The sequence below is a fragment of the Phacochoerus africanus genome, chromosome 4 (assembly GCF_016906955.1).
Source record: "Phacochoerus africanus isolate WHEZ1 chromosome 4, ROS_Pafr_v1, whole genome shotgun sequence".
NCBI lineage: Eukaryota > Metazoa > Chordata > Mammalia > Artiodactyla > Suidae > Phacochoerus > Phacochoerus africanus.
In genome coordinates this window covers 36801683-36820628 of record NC_062547.1, presented here as the reverse complement: position 1 = coordinate 36820628, position 18946 = coordinate 36801683, and the positions used below count along the sequence as shown (strand labels likewise).

Here is an 18946-nt window from a genome sequence, read left to right as displayed (position 1 = left end):
ATAAAAGGTGTAACTTGGCTATTAATCTATTTTTTTCGTATTTTGGGTGAATATTTATATTGAGTAATCTATAATTTTCATATAGTGAGCCGTAAATAAACAAAAAACAAATCCACATATAATTTCACTGTATTGAAAGATAAAGACAGTTATGCTGCAGAAAAATATAAAAGAAAGGCTTATGATTCATTTTAACATGAGTCGTTTTATTGTGAAGTGGCAATTAACCATGGAAAAGAAAAGATGTTTTCATTTTGACCCCTCTCTTTCAATTTCACACTGGTATAATTAAGACCTTGGGCTCAGTTGTGCTTTTGTCAGAGGTTAAGACAGAATGGTCTTTTGTTAAATATATGCATGTGGTCAGAATTATAATTATGCGTGATTTCATTACTTTTCAAGTACCTTGAAATAAAATGAAACGAGACTTGGAAAACAGCTGTCTGCCTATGTCGTGACACAATGATATCCATATTGAAGCTTTTCTGTTTTAAAGGGATTTGAATAAATGGAGGTTCAGGGGATGTTGTGGATTATGATCTGGGAAATGAATGGCAAGTAGAGATTTCCAGGTGATATTAAACATCCAGGGTCTCGAGATCAAAAGCTCTTTGGATTGCAGGTACTTAGGAGGGTGTTACAAAAAGTAACAGCATGAAAATTTAAAATATTAAGTATTGTACTTTGAGATTATCGAGAAATGTGTGCAGATTGAAGAGATAATATTGTTGAGTTTCTGTGCAACGGAGGAAACCTCAAGAGGAGGCAAATGTGTGGTCTGAAATGTCAGGAGAGTGTCAGTGTTTGAAATGTAGTGACAAACCCATCTGTCCACTGGAGTTTGCTGTATCTAAGTGATATTTTTCCCCTGTGACTTGTTCAAAATCGTTTGCTGTGTTTCTTACCAATCCCTGGGCTACATTTAGAAAACTAACCCTTTTTGAGCACTTCCTAGATGTTGGACTCTGTGCAGTGTGAAGAGTTAGGATGCTAACTCTATTTTTTCCCTAACTACTGCACTAGTTAAAATTTGTCCTAGTTTTATAAATGAGGGTTTGCACACTGTGAAAAACTGTTGAGATTTGAACAAAGTTCTGATGTGCCTCAATCTCCTTGTTTAGTTCTTTAAGAAATAAAAGCATGGTTCTGAGACCTGGCTTGCTGTAATTGTTTAAAAGTTTCTATTGCTCTTCAAATATAAATAGGTAAAATTCAAAATAAGGAAGCTACGTCTGTTGATTCCTAATATTGATCAAGAATGTTGTTGTAACTTTCTAGGAAAAATGTATTTTAACTATTGATTGGCTCCTAAACAATATCAAAGTAACTATCTCCATTGTATTAATGTTTAATTGATTTGCAGTAAATAATCACAACTTTAGAGAATTGACCAGGGAAAAAGCTCACATGGCTAATTAGAGTAAATAAGGAATGAACAAGCTGGTAATCAATTTAGAGAATTAGGCATGGGCCTGGTTACCTAGGTCCATGTTTGACGTGGTACTGCTTTTCTATTGCTGCTGTAACAAATCACCACAAATTGAATGACTTAATACACTACAAATTTATTAGGTGACAGCACAGAAGGTCAGAACTCTGGACATTTGTGTTGCCAGGGTAAAATCAAGGTAGTGCCTGGGCTTCATTCCTTTCTGGAGGCTCTGAAGAAGAATCTGCTTCCTAGCTCATTCCAGTTCTTGGGAAATTGGAGTTCCATGCTGGATCCCTTGTTTTATTTTATTTTGTTGTTTTATTCTTGCTGGATGTTGACTGGTTGCCATTCTGGAGGCCACCCTCCTTCCTAGTTTGTGCCTCCCTTTCTCTAACTTCAAAGCAAGCAACAGCAGACCCATTCCTCCTCACACTTCAAACCTCTGATCTTTTCATCTTTCCTCTGCTTGCATCCAAAGGAAGTTTTCTTCTTTTGAGGGCTCCTGTGATGAGATTGAGCCCACCTAGATAATCCAGGGTCATCTCTCTATCGTTAATGTCTGTAACCTTACTTACAATTGCCAAGACCATGTGGATGTGTAATTATTCATAGATTCTGGGGGTTATGGTACGGATTCTTTGCTGGAGTTGGGGGCAGGGTGTGGGGAATTATTCTGCCAAGTGCTTCACAAACATAATGGAAGATACTGTTTTGTTTTCTTTTCCTTAGTGTAATATAAACCAGCAGAGTCATCTATGCAGATGTAAGAGCTGATTTCTTATAGAATTCTTAATAAAGATAATCATATATGGAGAAAAAGTACAAGGATGAAATAAAAAAGCTACTTAGAATGTTCTTGCAGGGGTCAAAGTTAGAGATATTGAGCACATAGTTTAGGGGGACGATGGAAATGATTGAGGTGGTTAAATTTTGGATATATTTTGAAGGGAAAGTTGACTGGGCAAGCTAGCAAAAGTAGAAGCAAAATGAATCCTAAATTCTGAAAAGAGGAGTTGAAAAAATGGTGTGCTTTTAGAACAAGGATGATTAACTTTTTTGTTTTACAAATCATTTTGGCAGAGGTGAAAGCTATGAAACTTTTCTCAGAATAATGTTTTTAAATACATAAAATAAGATGCATAGGATAAAAAGGAAACAATTTATTGAAATATTTATAAAATGTTATTAAAAATTGTGATATTATAACATATGTGCTTCTTCATTATTGTATTCTATAACATGGTAGGAAGAATTCAAGGGTAATCCTAAGATTCTTGTCCCCTAATATATCTGTCCCCATCTCCTTGTGTTTAAATAAAACATCTGAATGTGATGACATCATTTATTTTATTTTATTTTTTATTTTTTATTACTTAATGAATTTCATTACATTTATAGGTGTACAGCAATCATCACAACCAAATTTTACGACATTTCCATCCCCAATCCTCAGTGCATCCCCCCACCCCCAACCTGTCTCATTTGGAAACCATAAGTTTTTCAAAGTCTGTGAGTTAGTATCTATTCTGCAAAGAAGTTCAGTCTGTCCTTTCTTCAGACTTCACATGTCAGTGAAAGCATTTGATGTTGGTGTCTCCTCCTATGGCTGACTTCACTCAGCATAATAATTTCTAGGTCCATCCATGTTACTAAAAATACTGGTATTTCATTCCTTTTAATGGCTGAGTAATATTCCATTGTGTATGTGTACCACAGCTTCTTGATCCACTCCTCTGTCGATGGACATTGAGGTTGTTTCCGTGTCTTGGCTATTGTAAATAGTGCTGCAATGAACATTGGAGTACATGTGTCTTTTTGAGTCATGGTTTTCTCTGGGTAGATGCCCAGGAGAGGCATTGCTAAATCAAATGGTATTTCTGTGTTTAGTTTTCTGAGGAATCTCCATATTGTTTTCCACAGTGGTCACACCAATTTACATTCCCACCAACAGTGTAATAGGGTTCCTTTTTTCTCCACACCCTCTCGAGCCCTTATTGTTTGTAGACTCTTTTATGATGGCCATTCTGGCTGGTGTAAGGTGGTACCTCAGAGTGGTTTTGATTTGCAGTTCTCTAGCCTGGGAACCTCCATATGCTGCAGGTGGGGCCCTAAAAAAGACACAGCCCCCCATATATATTTATATAAAATAAACTGAACTCATGCCCACCGACACCCAGACAGGTAATTTCAGTGACTAGAGTAAGCATCAAATCAATGAACACCAAAAAAAAATTCTGGAAAAAAGAATGAAAACAATCGATCAATATATGAGAAGCACTAAAATTACAATAAACAAACAAACACAAAACTAAAGCAGAAAACACAAGGAATTAATAAGATTAATGTGAGATTTTAAAATAAGCACAGTTCTCGGCTTCACAGTCATAGGAAGACATCACATTCATAAAACAAAAGAGTTTGCCATGAAAAATCACCATCTGTAGATAATGAAAATTTCTTATATAATCCTTTTTTTTAAGTACCTTAATAAATGGCTGGGTCACTATGCTGTAAAGCAGAAATTGACACAACACTATAAGTCAACTATAATTTAAAAAATATTTAAAAGACTATGTCTCAATACCTAATTTTAAAATAAATAGCGTTTAAAAATTTTTAAATGGCAGAAGGAATTAAGCCAAAATATCAATTTATAAAATAGAATGTCCATACTAAAATTTCTGCCAGCATTCAGGAAGAAAGAAAAATGAAATCAAAACATAACCTGTATATATTTTTCTAGAGAAAATCTGAAATACTTCATGAAATATAATACCCCCCAAATATTATTAAAAACATTTCCAATTATGATAAATATCCAAATCTTTGTAAGTAAAGAATCTGCACACTAAGATAACAAAACTCATTTGTAGATGTGTAATATTTGGAAGAGATTATACAAAATCTTAAAAATTCCTAGGGAGAAAACAACAACAAAGTTAATCTTGAGAAAAGAATTATATTAAAATCACTCATCCAAGTGGCAGCATCTTTGCAGAAGACAAGGGTGTCATATTTTCATAGTGGCCAAGAAAAATTGCTTTTGATCTAAAATCCTATAGCCAAATCAGGATACACTTGTGAGGGAAAATTTAAGACTTTAAATGAATGAGAAAATAATTTAAAATAACTAAATTATTTGAAAAAATTGGGAAAGATGAAATTGTTCTAAAATAAACAAAAGTAATGAACATTCATATCTTGCATTCCAAAGGAAATCACTTTTAACCTTTTGATATATTTCATATAGTTTTCTGTCTATATACATGGTTAGGATATTGATGATTACATTTTATAGATAATATCATAGTATTTTTCCTTGATATTATAGTTTTTTACCATAATAAAAATGCTTTAAATATACATCTTTTTATTTAATTTTAAAAAATTTATTTATTAATGTTTTTATTTAGGCTGTGCCTGCAGCATATGAAAGATCCTAGGCCACGGATCAGATCCACACCACAGCTGTACACAGAGCACTGCAGTGACAATGCTGGATCCCTAAACCACTGTACCACAAGAGAACTCCCAGATGTCTTTTTAATTTCTTATTTTATTGGCATTATGTAGTAATTCACTTAAAATTTTGCTATATATTCCTTTTGCTGCTTTTATTATCTATTTTACTGTTATATACAATGTGATTATCATCTTTATATATGTATATATGTGTGCATATGTATATGCTTAGATTTTTTTATGTTTCATTTTTTAAGATGGATTTCTAAGTGTAATATAAGCAGTTTGGTCATTTCCCAAACATTTGGGACACTCAAAAAGTACTCCCTAGAAGGATTTGACTAATTGCTTTCATAGGAAGTGTGAAGGCTCGACATTTGTAAATAGGAAGATCTGTGAATGGCAGGCTGGAGGGATAGAGAGGGAGGAGGTTGTTTAAAAAATAAAGTTGAAGGTGGATTCAGAGGAGAGGGATTTAAGAAAGCAATAACAAATCAATAGGTCCTATTAAAAGCTCATACCTGCAGAAATCTGCAGGGGAAAAAAATCCTTTTAAGTAGTGGCAGCACACAGAAGCAAAGACAGGTGCCTGTAAGTGTTCTCTTACCCCTTGCTAGTCATTTATTTTAGAAGGAAGAATGTCATAAAAAATAACTTAAAATGTAGGGGAAAATTGCAGAAAAAAATGATACCAAAGTCTTATATCAGAGAGATGAAGGTTTCCAAGACACCTCTTCAGCATTGGAAAAGAAGAGATGAATAGTCTTTATGTTAACATTCAAACATGAAATGAAATTGAATGCACGGGCTGTTCTGAGATGTTTTAATTTTCTTTCCCTATATATAAAAGCTGTGAAATTAAGAGAAAATTCTATAATTGAATCTTTTCCCCCTACTTGGAAGAGAGGTTTCCCTTAAATAGATTCAGATTTGAATCATGGAAAGGGCAGTACCCACAGAATGAGTCATTTAAAAAAAAAAGTTCTTAAAAGTTTGGAAGTCAAGGCTTTTTTAGTGTTATTACTATTATAAAAGTGATGAAGGATTGTTTCAGTTAAAACACAAAACCAAACAAAACCAGCATCCTATTGAACAATTTGGAGAAGGAGGAAAGCATGATGAGAACTACACAAACTGTCTTATTCTTGTGCTTTTTATAGTCTTTATTTAATTACTCATTTACTCTGCTTTTCTACAAGTCATTTAACCTTTTCAGCCCCAGTTCTCCTGCCTGATTTTTTTGTGAATACACAGTAAAAAAAACAGAGAAACAAGTGTGTGTGTGTGTGTGTGTGTGTGTGTAACTAAATTACTTGTACAGCAGAAATTGGCACAATGTTGTAAATCAACATACTTTGATAAATGTTTTAAATTTAAAAAACAGAGAAACATCATTCAATGACAGCTGTATCTATGTTAAATGGCATTAAAATATTTCCCATGAGATCCCCTAACTATTCTTGCATATTCAAAATACACAACATCTTAACTCCCCCAAATTATGTGCTCTTTAAATAGGCACACCTGTCTTTATTGTGCTTTACTTTATTGCACTTCACAGACAATTGTGCTTTTTTACAAAATCAAGGTTTGTGACAACCTTGTGTTGAGCAAGTCTGCCAGCACCATTTTTCCTACAGCATTTGGTGATTTGGTGTCTCTTTGTTATATGTCAGTAATATCTTGTGATATTTCAAATTTTTTCATTATCATTATATTTGTTATGATTGATATGTGATCAGTGATCTTCAATGTTACTACTGAATTGCTTTGGGGCACCAGGAAATGTGCCCATATCAGATGACAAACTTAGCTAATGCAGCTGTGACTAAGTTGGCACTCATTTACCATTTAAAAAATCTTAGGGTCCTTAAGAATTATGCTAAATCTGCTCTTCCTGTGCTCTATAAATGGAACAACAAAGCCTGGATGACAGCAGACAGATGAATTCTTAGAATTCAGTAATGGTTTTGAGAAAGCTGCTATTGTAAAACATTTGTTTAAAATGTGGTTTACTGAACATTTTACGTCTGCTGTTGAGAAATACTGCTCAGAAAAAAAAAAAAAGCAACTGCTCATCAACAATGAGCATGTGGTCACCCAAGAGACCCAAGATCTCTGATGGAGGTGTACAAGGAGATTAATGTTGGTTTCATGCCTGCTAACAGAACTGGACATGTTCTGCTGCTTATGGATCAAGGAATCATTTCAAATTTCAATCTTATTTTTTACAAATGTTTCATAAGGCTATAGCTGCCAGAGATGGTGGATCTTGGAAAAGTCATTTGAAAGCCTCTGGAAAGGATTCACCTTTCTAGAGGCTCTTAAGAACTTTCCTGATACAGTGGAGCAGGTCAAAACGTCAACATTAACAGGTGTTTGGAAGATGTTGGTTCCAACTCTCATGGATCAGTTGAGGATTTCAAGACTCTTTGGAGTAAGTAACTACAGATGTGGTAGTACTAACAAGAGAACAGGAATTAGAAGTACAATCTGAAGACGTGAATGAATTGCTACAATCTCATGATTAAACTTTAACAAACGAGGAGTTGGTTTTTATGGATAAGCAAAGAAAGTGGTTTCTTGGGATGTAATCTACTTCTGGTGAAGATACTGTTGAGGTTGCTGAAATGACAACAAAGGATTTAGAATATTACAAACTTAGTTGATGAAACCGTGCAGGGTTTGAGAGAATCGACTCCAGTTTTGAAGGAGGCTCTACCATGGGTAAAATGCCATCCAGCAGCACTGCACACAACAGAGAAATCATTCCTGAAAGGAAGAGTCAGTTGGTATGTCAGACATAATTGTTCTCTTATTTTAAGAATTTACCACTGCCATACCAACTTCAGCAACCACCATCCTGACCATTCAGAAGCCATCATCATTGAAGCAGGACCATTCACCAGCCAAAAGATTATGACTCGCTGTAGGCTTACATTATGATTAGCATTTTTAAGTATAAAGTAGTTTTAAATTAAGGTATGCACATTTTTAGACATAATACTATTGCATAATATTGCATATTACAGACTCCAGTATGGTACAAACATAATTGTGTTTAATATGCACTAGGAAACAAAAATATTTGTCTGACTTGATTTATTTTGTTACTTGCTTTAGTGCTGTGGTCTGGGACCAAACCCAAAATATTCCTGTGGTATGCCTATATATAAATTTAAACAATTTGAATGCATGCTATATTAAAGGAAGTTAGATTATACCACTCTGAGGAATGGAGTTCAGAGTGTTGAGAACACAGTGTTTTTATATTCAAAAAGCTTGTTTTCATCCCTAAGATTTCTGACTTGCCTTCCAGATTTCTAAGAACATTAAACTCCCACTAACCCAAGGGCATGAGCAAACATAGCAAATGATAAATAGTCTTAGTCAAAAATATAAAATATTCATGCCATCTAAGCAGACAGATGGACTCTTGGAACTCAGTAATGGCCTTGAGAAGGCTGCCATTTGCATTGGCTGAACAGAATTTGCTTCCTAGCAGTCCATGCACCCTAAAATTCAAGTCTTCTGACAACTTTCAGGGCTGTTAATTCTGCAATGCAAAAACTCAAAGAATAAAGAAAACTCATAGGATGGATACTTTTTTTCCTGAGTTTATAAATTAAACTTTATAGAAATGAAAACTATAAAACAGCAAAATGGATAACAACTAATATCAACTAATGATGAGCACATTATTGAATACTGAAGGGAACAGATACATTCTACCTTCAAAGGATCATAATACAAGTTTGATCTAATGATTACAGGAAAACCACTGTGGTTTTCTTGCCTTTTTAATCACTAATTTCACCACTAGTACTTATCTGGAACTTTTTTGTTTGAAAGTAATAACAGCTCAATTCCAACACTTAAATATAAAAAGAGAATTATATGGTCTCATTGGAGAGTCCAGAGTAGGTCTACCAGGCTTCAGTCATAGCTGAATGCAAGAACTTCATGAATGTCATCAGAATTTGGTGGGTGTTTAGATCTTGTCTTTCTCCTTGTAGTTTTATTCTCAAGTTGTCTCTCTCCATGTGGAGAAAAATGACATGCTAAAAGGTCCAGAAAATATATCTACACAGTTGGGCAACACCTGTAGAGAGAGAATGCCTTTTTCCTCCACTATTTCTTGAAAACCATTAGGATGTATTATGAACATGTTGGGCCCATGTATATCCATCATGAAATTAATTACTGTAGTTGAAGGTATATAATCCTCTGACTGATAACCTTTCTGTGTGGCAGAAAGTTGTACAAGAGTGACTCCTCTAAATAAATAATGTGCCTTTTCTGGAAGGGGAAATAAATATGGGGCCACAAAACTGCAGATGTCAATTATATTGCAGATCCCCTTCTCTCTATTAACTCAGCATTTCTCATGAGATATAAAATGCACAAAAAATAGATGAGCAGAAAGGGAAGGTTTAAATATGACTTTGCACAATTAGAACTTGAGTATACATTGTATTTTCCTGCATAGTTAAAAGTTAATAATATCTCATTATTAAATGTTAATAATATCCAACCATAGGTATCAAAAGGATGTTTAGAAAAATGTAGTCAGACTTGAGCTTTCATTAAATTATTTCCCCTTTATACAGAAAGGCTAGGTTAAATACCTAGTGAAATAGGATCTTATTAACTTGCTGCTAGCAGGCAGCAGGGTACAACACTAGAATGGGAAATCAGAGCTGAGTTCAAAATCTGTCTCTGATAGTAGCTGCTTTGTGACATTGGGAAAAATATTCTTTTTGACTTGAGCTTTCTTTTCAGTGGAATAAGGACATTAGGGCAAGTGATGCTTGCTCCACAGGTTTATCCAGAAGCAAAATAAGCAGTCTGTCCCCCACATCCCCCATGCATCAATTATTCCTCTGTTCCAAATTGTTTATTATTCTTGTGCCCAGTTGTTTTCAGTTTTACTCAGGCATAATTTAACACCCACTAGTTTTCAGTCCTCCTGCTGGAATAAAAATATATATATTCTTTCTAGACTCTCTAAATGCTGTCTTGGTTAGTATTAATGATTTCCTTTTAAACAATCTCTTAATTTTCATAGAGCTAACTTTTGGGGATTATAGTTAATGCTATGATCATTGTAAATCATTAGAGGAAAATGCCAAGAATCTAAAGTTCTGTCTTATGAAAATGGCTATCCTCAGATACATTGTGAGTTTAGGTTTGTGGGTGGAAAGATGGGGTGCTTTGGTTTATTTTAAGTGGGCGCATTTTGTACTAACTACCAATAACTACACCTCATTGGTTTTATTTGTACACTATTCATGTTTGGTGTTTGAGGAATTGTGTTTTGCTAATACTATACCTAATTGACATCTGGCATCTTCTGAGACTTTTTTTTTTAATATAATGATTTTTATTTTTGTCCATTATAGCTGGTTCACAGTGTTCTGTCAATTTTGTACTGTCAGGATGGTGACCCAGTTACACATATATGTATACATTCTTTTTTCTCACATTATTGTGCTCCATCATAAGTGACCAGACATAGTTCCTGGTGCTACACAGCAGGATCTCATTGCTAATCCATTCCAAAGGCAATAGTCTGCATCCGTTAACACCAAGATCCCAGTCTCTCCCATTCCTTCCCCCTCCCCCTTGCAACCACAGGTCTATTCTCCAAGTCCATGGTTTTCTTTTCTGTGGAAAGATTCATTCGTGCCATATATTAGATTCCGGATATAAGTGATATCATATGTTATTTGTATCTCTTTCTGATTTACTTCACTCAGGATGAGAGTCTCTAATTCCATCCATGTTGCTGCAAATGGCATTATTTTGTTCTTTTTATGGCTAAGTAGTATTCCATTGTATATATGTACCACATCTTCCTAATTCAGTTGTCTCTCGATGGACATTTGGCTTGTTTCCATGTCTTGGCTATTGTGAATAGTGCTGCAATGAACATGTGGGTGCATGTGTCATTTTTAAGGAAAAGTTTTGTCCAGATATATACCCAAGAGTGGGATTGCTGGGTCATATGGTAGTTCTATGTGTAGTTTTCTAAGATCTCTCCATACTGTTCTCCATAGTGGTTGTACCAGCATATGTTCCCACCAACAGTGCAGGAGGGTTCCCTTTTCTCCACACCCCCGCCAGCATTTGTTATTTGTGAACTTATTAATGATGGCCATGCTGACTGGTGTGAGGTGGTATCTCATGGTAGTTTTGATTTGCATTTTTCTAATAGTCAGTGATGTCAAACATTTTTTCATGTTCTTGTTGGCCATCTGTATATCTTCCTTGGAGAAGTGTCTATTAAGGTCTTTTTTCCATTTTTCCATTGGGTTGTTGGCTTTTTTGCTGTTGAGTTGTATAAGTTGTTTGTATATTCTAGAGATTAAGCCCTTGTCAGTTGCATCATTTTCATGATATGATACTATATACATAAAACCCTAAGGACTCAACACAAACACTACTTGAACTGATCAACAAATGCAGCAAACTAATAGGATTTAATATTAACATTCAGAAATCAATTGCACTCTTGTATATTAACAATGAAATAGTAGAAAAAGAATACCAAAATAACAATACCTTTTAAAATTGCACCCCAAAAAATCAAATACCTGGGAAAAAAACTGACAAGGAGGTAAAAGATTTATATGCTGAGAACTATAAAACCTTAATCAAGGAAATTAAAGGAGATGTAAAGAAATAGAAAGATATTCCATGTTTCTTGGTGGGAAAAAAATAATATTGTAAAAATGGCCATACTACCCAAAGCAATCTACAGATTCAATGCAATCCCTATCAATTTACCCATGACATTTTTCATAGAACTAGGACAAACAATCCAACAATTTATATGGAACCATAAACCATAAAATTTACATGGAGCCAAAGCAATCCTGAGGAACAAAAACCAGGCAGGAGGCATAACTCTCTCAGACTTCAGGCAATATTACAAAGCCACAATAATCAAGACAGTGTGGTACTGGTACCAAAACAGACAGACAGACCAATGGAACAGAATTGAGAACCCAGAAGGAAACCTAGACACCTGTGGTCAATTAATCTTTGACAAAGGAGGCAAGAACATAAAATGGGAAAAAGACAGTCTTTTCAGGATGTACTGCTGGGAAACCTGGACGGCTGCATGCAAATTAATGAAACTAGAACACACCCTCACACCCTGCACCAAAATAAAAAAATGGCTGAAAAACTTAAATATAAGATAAGACACCATCAAACTCCTGGAAGAGAACAGAGGCAAAAGATTCTCTGACATCAACCTTATGAGTATTTTCTCAGGTCAGTCTCCCAAAGCAACTGAAATAAGAGAAAAAATAAACCAATGGAACCTAATCAAACTGACAAACTTTTGCACAGCAAAAGAAAACAAAAAGACAACTTACAGAATGGGAGAAAATAGTTTCAAATGATGCAACTTCCCAGACTTTAAGAAGCAGATTCTATTGATTTAGGTCATGAATCTTGAAAACTTTTGTCCTAAAGAAAAGGGAGGAAAAGAAGAATTCTATTTGAGGACCTTACTTACCAATCAAATCTCCTTTAAGTATCCTTGGCTATGAATTTTTTACTTTTAATATATAATGGTAGGATATTAAGTTTATAGAGATGGCACTCAATTATATGTTTATCTGGCTATATTCTGAAATAATGATAATTTAAAAAACTTAAACATCATTATAGCAATTTATTTCCAATATATTTTTAATTAAAAACAATACTGTAAATTTAAATTGAAAGGGTAAAATGCAGTCTAGTTAACATTCCTTAGAGAAGCTTCTTGATATAATCTTGCATTTTCATTTTTGTCATTTAAAAATATAGTGTTCGTATAATAAACACTAGTTTTGGAGTCAAAAACACTGGACTGAGGTTGCTCTGGTACTAGTTACTCTATGACCACATATACAATTGTTTCAGGCAAGATATTTTATATTAACAAGTGTGTATACCTGTTTTGATTTCTAGAGTTTTAAATTAATTGATAGAAAACACCTTCATTTAAAAATTAATTAAAAACATTCTAACAAGTTTAGATTTTCCTTTCATTTTAAAAAACAAATTACCATTTTGCTTATATAAAATCACTGTTTATAATTATATTTTTCTCAAGAGGGCTAAGCACTTGTCACCTACAACTCCTAATTGAATAATTCAGCTTCCCCTACTAATTTGGAATATGGTTGTTTCACTGTACCTGTCTATATTTTAAAGTCATTACCAATCTGAATTGATGGGTTTTCATAATGAATTTTTATTTTTCCATTAAGGTTAGTTCGCCCTCATTATTCTTTCTTTTCAAAGATAGCCAGTTCATTTTGCATATATTCTTTAAAATTAGAATAATTAAAAATTACTTTCCAAAATCCTACTGATATTAAATATCAATTCAATTCACATTATCAATTTATGGTAACTGATGTAATTTACGTATTTACTACTATGAATCTTGCATAGCAAGAAAACAGGAATTTGTCTTTGAATCTCTTCGGAACATTAGGCCTTCCTAATGGCTGTGAGATATACAAGTAACTAATGTAATTAATAGGCTAAATAAGTGAGGGAGGAGTATTGTAGCACTCGAAGCAATAGGAAGGTGCATTTAATTTATTTATTTCTCATTTCCTTTTTGCTTCTTCACAGATAAAAAAGCATTCTCTATTTGGCATGCCTGGAGCTTATTAATATACTGATAGCAAACATGAGGGAATGGGCTTTTCAGCGAAATGTATTCTGGAACAGTTACATTTTTAATTGAGAGATGTTTCTCACAATGTGATTTATTAAGTATTATGCAGTGTACTTCTGTACAAATATTGAACTCACACATATATTCTAAATTGTGCAGTGAACCTATCTTTTTCCTTCTAGTCACTTTAGAAGTAGTTGCCAATTTTTCAGTAAGGTGACATTAATCTCCCTTAGCACAGTAATGTACTAACTATGAAAAGAGTTAATATTGTATTTTTGTTTGTCCAATTTATTTTTTATTATTTTGGGAAAGCCACCATAGATTCCTTAACTTTTTTGGCAAATGATATATATATTTGTTATATGATTACAATATACATTATCACACCATACTGTATTTATTATATATAACTGAATTAATTTAATAATTCAAAGGAACTCTTTGGGAAAAGGCCCTTTAAGATTAAATGAGTTGTCCAATATTATATAGCTATTAATTAAAGTAGTAATAATTGAATCTCTTCAAAATTCTTGATTTACTATCTCCTCATTTACGAACTAATAGAACACATGTAAAGAGGGAGAAATCCTTACAAAACAATATGTTGAAGGCCTGAATTACAGATAACATATCCAATGTAAATAATCCCTCTCAATTTTAAAATTTATCACATATATCTTTTGTTATGTCCCTTGAGCAGTAGTCTTACTTGAGGATCACATGTCTGAATGTTTTTTCCTGAGGAAAAGGTCATGGTTATCATGTTGAAACTCTTGCCAGCTGCCATTTAGAGTCTGTTCTCTTCACTCTGTGACCATGAGAATATTTCCTCTTTTTTGCCTCTGAAAAGACCAATGTGGTTTGAGAAGCTATCCCATGTTTAGCCTCTACACCGGCTTGAAGTTTTCTACCTGATTATAGTGTGTCCATACCAGATGGTAGGGACAAGGTTGGATGGGAGGAACTTTGATTTTGATTTACCAATTTTTGCCCTCTCAGAGATCTTGTTTCTTCTTTGTCTTTTTATCTCCTGTTTTACTTAGGTGAATGCCTCATGTTATTTTCACCCTAAAATTAACAAACCTATTCCCGAAGGTTTCCAAACTCAGCAATATTGAAATTTGGAGTCAGGTAATTTTTTGTTGTAGGATCCTGTCCATTGTTTAGCCGATGTGACACATACACCTCCAGTTGTATCAACTAAAAGGTCTCTAGACAATGCAAATGTCCCATGAAGGGCAAAATTTACTTCATTTGAACAGTACTGCATTAGCTCCTTCTTTTTAAAGAAAAAGTTCTGGGAATCTAGGATTCATTTTCTTAAAAAAAAAATTGAAATGTGATTGACATGCAGAAAAATCTGTACATCTTTAATGTATGTGTCTTGATGAGTTTGAATGCCTGTGAAACTGCCGCCATACAATATCATAAACATAACCATCATCTATAAATGTTTCTCTTTTTTCTTATAAGAACATTTAACATTAGATCTACCATCTTAAAAATTTTAAGTATTAAATATAGTATTGTTAAATATATGCACAATGCTAGACAATAGATCTCTAGGACTTATTCAACTTGACTTTGGACCCTGTGACCAACATGTCCCAGTTTACCATTCCCCTACCCTGCGGTAACCACCCTTTTATTCTCTGCTTCTATAAGTTTGACTGTTTGAGACTCCTTATATAATAAGGGGGATCCTGAAGTATTTTTCTTCTAAATCTGACTTATTCCACTTCATATAATGTCCTCCATGTGGTAATAAATAGTATAATTCCCATTTAAAAAAAAATTCATTTTATGTGTATACTGAATTTTCTTTATCCATTCATCTGTCTGTGGATATTTAGATTATTTCATGACTTTACTATTGTAAATATTCTAAAGTACTGTAAATTTTATAAAAAATATCTTTTCAGTGAACATGAGGATACAGATATATCTTCAAGAACTTGATTTCAATTTTTTTGGGTGTATACTCAGAAATGGAATTGCTGGATCTTATAGGCATTCCCTTTTTTTTGAGGAAATGCCATGCTCTTTTCAAAAATTGGCTATTTACATTCCTACCAACAATGTAGAAGAGTTCCATTTTCTCTACTCTCCTGCCAGCGTTTGTTATCTCTTATCTTTTTGATGCTACCATCCTAACAGATAAGGTGATATCTCTTTGTCGTTTCAACTTGCATTCTGTGATGTTGAACACCTTTCAATATACCTGTCAGACATTGTGTATCTTCTTTGTAGAAATATTTCTTCAGAACTTTTGCCCATTTTTAAATGAGGTTGTTGTTTTTTGGTATAGAGTTGTAGGAGTTTCTTATGTAATGTGGATATTGACCTTTTATGAGATATATGATTTGAAAATGTTTTCTCCTAGTACATCAGTTGCCTCTGCACTTTGTTGCTTGTTTTATTTGTTGTGCAGAAGCTTTGAGTTTGATGTAGTCCCATTTGTCTATTTTTGCTTTTGTTGCCTGTGGTTCTGGTGTTATATCCAAGAAAATTTTTGCAGGGCCAGTGGCAAGAGGCTTTTTCCCTATGTTTTCTTCTGGGAGTTTTACAGTTTCAGGATTCTTTACTGCTCTAAGTTCCTCTCCATGTATTTATTCCCCAATCTACCACAGTTTGGTTTCTACCACTGTCTGGGTACTGAAATTCCTCATTAACACAGCCATTAAACTTCCAGTTACTAAATCCTTTGAATATTCTGCCACTTAATGAGACTTCTTTGTATACAGCCACAATTTTAACCTGGTATGTATTTGTCACCGTCCTGGACATATGTTCTACATGTTTTTAATTATCATAATAACTCTAGAGTGGGAATTGTTAGACAGATTTGACAGTATTGAACATGGTTCTCTTGAAACCTACTTGATTTTTTCTTATTACAAGGTTTTGTCATGGGACCAGACTCCAATTCTTTTATTTCCTTTGGCCATGTCAGCTGGTGACCTTTTTCTCTTGCTAGCCTCAGACTTCCCCTATCTATTTTGTATACTTCCCTCCCTATGTTTTAGTTTCAGGATGAAACAAAGTTACATCACCTGTTCCTTCTCTGGTGTTCCCAGAGACAGGTGCCCCAGACCTTTTCATTGTGTTAGTGTCACTAGGAATCATCAGGAGGGTAATAAAAACAACATGAAAACAGAACAAACAGAAATGTAGTGAAGGAACTCAGTTTTGAGAGTTCTAAACGTTGTGGGATATGCTCTGCAATTTAGAATTCTCTCAGATACAATAAATAAAAGTCTATTTTACTTCTCTTTTGCTGTGGGTAAAGAATGGATTGCAGGTGGTAGCTGCCATGTGGTCTCACAAACCATTTCTCAAAAGATTTGGTTTCCTTGAGTCTCTCTATTCTGTAAGCAAAAACAATCTGAACAGCACTCTTTATAGCAAATAGTATTCATATTATTGTTCATTTTTTTTTCTATTCATCATTTCAATTGTAAAATGCAAATTGAATAAGATGCAATTGTCATGTTTTCCCCCTCTAATTTACCATGTACAAAGTGGCATTTACATCCCTTTTTATTGTTTATTTAGTACATATTTAAATGAGTTCACATGTTCCTGGGCAACCCCTGTCATACACTTTATTTCTCTATATTCCTAAACAACAAATGCCACTATCCTTGGACATACTAAAAATAAAAAGGATAATAATGATTGGGGTTGTATTTCCTGTGTCAATCTCTGTTTCTCCTTCCTCTCCTTTCCTTCATCTTCTTCTTCCTCCATGTACAGTTTAACTTTCATATGTAAGATCCAATGAGATTTCCCCTTGTATCATTGTGCCAGAGATTAATTGGATAAGAAGCGTTTCATATATTTTAGTTAGCATCTTCCCTCTTCACCACATAGACAGGAAAATGTAATGTTTCAATTTTAACTTAAAAATGTAAACTGAGTTTCACATAGAAAATTGTTCATGTATCATGTATATGTTTAGCAAACTGGAGTTTTTAGCTAGTTTATAGGAAGTGAGCCAAGCTTTTGAAACCTGCCTCCTTAAGGGTAGAAAACATGATACAGTATCATCTTCACAGTAGACATGACCTTGATATTTGTTTTTTATCACTTTAAGAAAATCAGGCTGTAGTTCATGGACAAGGTAAATCAATAAACTCTTTAAAGGGAGATTGGGTTATCTGAACAGTAATTTTATACCATAGACCCATGCCTAGGTGAAAAACAGACCCTGTTTTCTTGTACATGCTTGTGAAAAGAAAGCATGTGTGGCATTTCTCAGCTCTGTTGTAAAGCTTTCAAAATATGCTTTCTATTTAAGGAATAAAAAGTGTCTCAATTTTCTGACAATTTTTATGACAATTTTAGGGTCTACAGATGATTTTGGATTATGATTGATTATAAACTATAATCTCCATAAAGTGCATTTTTGCTCATTTTTATGTAATTTTAACATTATGCATAGTGTTATAAGTGCTAAATTGTATAACAGAAAATTAATTCATTATATAGGATTTTCAAAATAGAAATATCAGAGTTGAAAATGAAATATTCCCTTGTCCAACATCTACTCTTATGAGCTTTGGAATAAAAATTACTGTATCATAGTTTAATATGTTGTGACTATTAATGGCTGAAATAAGAAAAAACTTAAAATTCATTGAAAGATACCTGATGACCATTTAAAATAATAATAATTATTATTACTGTTAATAATTAATTTGTTGTACAAAATTCCCGATTTTTAATCATATTTCTGAATGCATACAAAACCCCACAAAATGTTAATGCAAGATTTTATTCTTCATCTGTCAGAATTAGAAGCGTAGATTATAAATCAGTGAAATACTGTTGGATTATGAAAGAGCTTTCAGAGTATACTTTTTATAGGCTGAACTTTTTCATATGAAGTCCAAATGACTCCATGATGTAGTTTCTGAGAAATCACATAAATGGATGGTCTGTTGAAGACATCTTCCTTAAGTGGGTACCCTATTTTTCCCCCCAAACCCCAAGGTATTAATTAGAACACACTCCCAACACATTCAATAAAAGCTATTTACACTATCATTAAAATAGCAATTAGGGATTGAAATAAAACAAATTCAACATGACACTTATTAGCTGTAGTTAACAGGTAAAGAAAATGGATGAAACTCATTGACCTATTTAGGATTTGACAAATTCTATCTAATGCAGAAGTAGCGCTAAAACTTTCTTAGGCATGTCTGATTTTGTAATTATTCCTTAGTAAAGTCTCTCATAGCTTTTATAAGAACATAACTCAAAGATAGTATTATAAATTACATAACTGAAAAATTTTAAATCAAGCAATAGACTGAGGAAGTATTTTCTTCTAATTTCCTGTCTTCAGATATACT

General features: G+C 33.6%; 1 protein-coding gene across 1 annotated transcript in view; it reads left to right on the top strand.

Annotated features, from left to right (window-relative positions):
- Positions 1–18946, top strand: part of LUZP2 (leucine zipper protein 2) — a 522759-nt gene that overhangs the window by 155967 nt on the left and 347846 nt on the right. The window lies entirely within an intron of this gene.